At 30.8% G+C, this 4,083-nt stretch overlaps 1 long non-coding RNA gene across 1 annotated transcript; it reads right to left on the bottom strand.

Annotated features, from left to right (window-relative positions):
* Window positions 1-2,291: 2,291 nt before the first annotated feature.
* On the bottom strand, window positions 2,292-3,639 carry LOC108663886. Its single transcript, XR_001929989.1, has 3 exons — window positions 3,550-3,639; window positions 2,783-2,857; window positions 2,292-2,480 (listed from the first exon to the last, which is right to left on the bottom strand). It is a non-coding gene; the product is annotated as an uncharacterized LOC108663886 (long non-coding RNA).
* Between the last annotated feature and the right edge of the window lie 444 nt (window positions 3,640-4,083).

Raw genomic sequence — 4,083 nt, 5'->3', positions numbered from 1 at the left:
CGCCTCACATTTCCCAAGGAAACATTCAATTATAATCTGTTTTAACCAAAAATGTAAAAAAAATTGAACTTAAAATCAATTATGAGGTTATAAAACCATTTAACATGAGTAATAAGGCTTTCGAAGGCATGAGCGACTAGAAATGGACTTTTCTTGTCAATGGATGACTTTCGCTTCATGTTTCTCAAGGTAAAACATTCGATTATAATATGTTTTAACAAAAAATGAAAAAAATTCAACTTAAAAGCAATTATGAGATTATAAAACTATTATAGCGAGTAATAAGGCTTTCAAAGGCATGAATGACTTTACATAAACTTTTCTTGTCAATAGATGGCTTTTGCCTCACATTTTTCGAGGTAAACATTCAATTATAATCTATTTTAACCAAAAAATATAAAAACATACAACTTAAAATCAATTATGAGATTGTAAAATCATTTATAACGAGTAATAAGGGTTTCGATGCCTGAGAAAAACATTCAATTATAATCAGGTTTTATAAAAAATGTAAGAAAATTGAACTTAAAATCAATTATGGGGTTATAAAACAATTTAAAGCGAGTAATAAGGCTTTTGAAGGATGAGTGACTACAAATGGATTTTTCAAGTCAATGGATGGCTTTTACTTCACGTTTCATGAGACAAACATTTAATTATAATTTGTTTTAACCAAAAAATGTAAAAAAATTGAACTTAAAATCAATTATAAGATTATAAAACCATTTAAAGAGAGTAATAAGCCTTTCGAAGGGATGAGTGACTATAAATGAATTTTTCTTCTTAATGGATGGCTTTCAATTCACGTTTCCCAAGGTAAACATTCAATTATAATATGTTTTAACCAAAAATGTAAAACAATTCAACTTAAAATCAATTATGAGATTATAAAACCATTTAAAGTGAGTTATACGGCTTTCGAAGGCATGAGTGACTATAAATGGACTTTTCTTATCAACAGATGTTTCTCGAGGTAAACATTAATTATAATCTGTTTTAACCAAAAATATAAAAAAAATTCAACTTAAAATCAATTATAAGTTTATAAAACTATTTAAAGTGAGTAATAAGTCTTTTGAAGGCATGAGTCACTATAAATGAACTTTTCTTGTCAATGGATGACTTTCGCTTTACATTTCCTGAGGTAAACATTCAATTATAATTTTTTAACCAAAAAAGTAAAAAAAATCAACTAAAAATCAATTATGAGGTTCTAAAACCATTTATAATGAGTAATAAGGCTTTCAAACGCATAAGTGACTTTAAATAAACTTTTCTTGTCAATGGATGGCTTTTGTGTCACGACCCGGTACTCTCCTCGAGGCAGAGACAACAACTGCGATGTTCCGATAGACATTCATTACCCTGAATGCCAACAGAAACCTCGCAAGGCTTAAATCAGTTTTCGCACCTCCCTTGTGAGTAATAATTACTAAATATCATATTTTAAAAGATTATAAGCTATTTCCAAATCAAAACAATAATAAAAAAATATTTTTTGTCTCACAAGGGCTTTTTGGTCATTTTTTAAAAAATTTTGAAACTCGCTGAAAATATAATATATAGGGGAAAATACACATTTCATAACTAAAAACAAGTTTTTATGTCTAAAACTTTCATTTAGGGTGAAATTGTAGCTAATAGAATAAAATAAAAATATTAAATGAAATATTTCATTTTCTTATAAAACAATATTTATAGAACTCTGCGTAAATAATTTTTGTAGTGTAAAAGCAACATAAATCCATATATATAGTAACACAGATAACCAGAGTATGTAATTTAATTTACAATGACGTGTGGGCCCCCAAATGACAAAGGTAATAAAGGCTGTGGACCTAAATTTCTGAGGAGGCGAGTCCAATAATAACCCTCGACGTAATCAGCTTTTTACGGACTATCTTGATCTTGGAATGAGTGAAAAGGAGGGTGGTGAGTTTATATAAACTCAGTGAGTAAACAAACATCATATAAAATATCTAAAGTCGAGTAAATTGAGACAACTTAAAATAGTTCATCGTACTATGATTCATAATGTTTCAAACTCATTTCAACTAAATAAAATAATTTTATTTCACTCAAATAATCAACATGGCTTATGAATTTCTTAAAAATTTGACTCATGCCAAAACTCATTCTCGGGGATACCTTGAACGGGGCTTCCAACCGAGTCCACCAAGGCTGTTATAGAAAAGTTCATATACGCATAAAACACATTTTTACGTTTAAAAGCATAGCCGTTCCTTGGCGTTGGCTAAGTTCACCCTCACGTGGTGGTTTAGCGTGTAATGAACTCTAAAGCTTTACCTCAAGAGATACCTTCAGCGCCTCTCGTACCGAGGTAAAATATAACCAGGTTTATTGCACCCCTTTCTAGTAGGCTGGTCCACGGAAACCCACCACAACAGTGACTAATCAATATCCCATCAAATCAATAAAAGTTTCGACAGCATGACATGGCAATTATATTACTACCCAGCCTGTTAAGGCAAAACAAACAGTTCATACAATTTCAACACAATTTCCAATTCAGCAATTCATGCCAATATCACCATAAGCCATTCAATTTAAACCATAAATTTATAACACAATCAAATAGTCTCCAATTACTCAATTTTTAAAATCATCATTCAATTTCAAAATGATTTATAAAACTCATTTCATTTAATCACATTTTACTTATAAAACATAAGGATTTACCATTTAAACTCATTTTTCTATAAAATCACAAAAACGAATAAAAACTACTTTAGATAATTAAGATGATAATAAGGTTACTCACAATATCGGGAGTCGAATTACTCCTAGTCCCGATCTTCGGGTACAATCTCCTTACCCTTATCGGAAGTTTCACCACCTAAACATAATGCACAACAAGCAATTTACTATATTTGTACTAAACCGTTATAAAACTAATTTAGGCTCTATATGAATGCATGAAATGGGATGCGAAATGTTCGGATTATTATCTAAATATGGTGTTCTACGTAGCTTCAATTATGTATTGAAATAAAATGGTATTGGCTTAATTCGATCTATACACCGGTTAATTGGCCAATACATCCAATTCAACTCCAATTAACTTGATTCCACTTCCAACACTCCAAGTCATCAATTACAAGTTAAATAATATGTAATATCACAAAAATCCATCATCAATATCTTCCTTGTAAAATTCGGCCATTGAAGGTTTAGTGTAGAACATGTAATTTTCATGCTTGATTTTTACACCTTACATCATAAAACAACTAAAAACACCTAAATAGCATGAAATTCATCAAAGTCCATTATCCAATTTCTCTCTTGAAAATTTCAGCCAAGGAGTGTGGGTGAAGGGCATGAAATTTCTTGCTTGTTTTTCATGCTAAACATCACCAAACAACTAAAAACACTAAGATACCTTGAAATCTAACCAAATAAATCATCAAATCTTCTCTCCCTAAATTCGGTCAGCCATGAATCCTTCATGAGATCTTGAATGTTAACCATGGTAATTGAAAAAGAATGCATAGGAAAGGTAGATCACAAGCTAGAATTAAGAAATTTTACCTTGCTTAATTCCTTGTAATCCAATGAGTTTTCTCTTGATTTTCTTCTTTAGGGTTTGTTCTATGCTTTTTCCCTTATGTTCTTACCTTGGCCGGCCAAGAGAAATGAGATGGGAGAGTTTTAGTTGTGTTTATAAAGGAAAATATAATAATATTAAAGGTTGACACTTGTCCCCATTCGATTGGTCTATGCATAAAACTTAATAATTAAGCATTTCTTCTCCACCACATAAAATCCCTCAATTATCCAAAGTATAAAATAAATTTCATGGGTTTGACAAGTGTCAAGGTGGTGTAAAATTCCAAAAATTCTAATTACGTCCTTGTGGACAATTGAAATGACCTTTTTGCCCTTATGTTCGAAAAATTGTCGAAATTAAAATTTTCACTTCTCAAGCTCAAATTATGTTCCAAATAGTCAAACTTGATCGAAATTGCATCCGCCATCCCAAATTTGCCATCGGATAAAAAAATGACCATTTTACCCCTACGTTATGAAAATTCCAATTTAACTCCAAATCAATCCCCGAACTCC

This window comes from Theobroma cacao, unplaced genomic scaffold, assembly GCF_000208745.1.
Source record: "Theobroma cacao cultivar B97-61/B2 unplaced genomic scaffold, Criollo_cocoa_genome_V2, whole genome shotgun sequence".
In the NCBI taxonomy this organism is placed as follows: domain Eukaryota; kingdom Viridiplantae; phylum Streptophyta; class Magnoliopsida; order Malvales; family Malvaceae; genus Theobroma; species Theobroma cacao.
The sequence above is the reverse complement of the archived record's forward strand: the minus strand, read 5'-3'. Positions and strand labels throughout refer to the sequence as shown.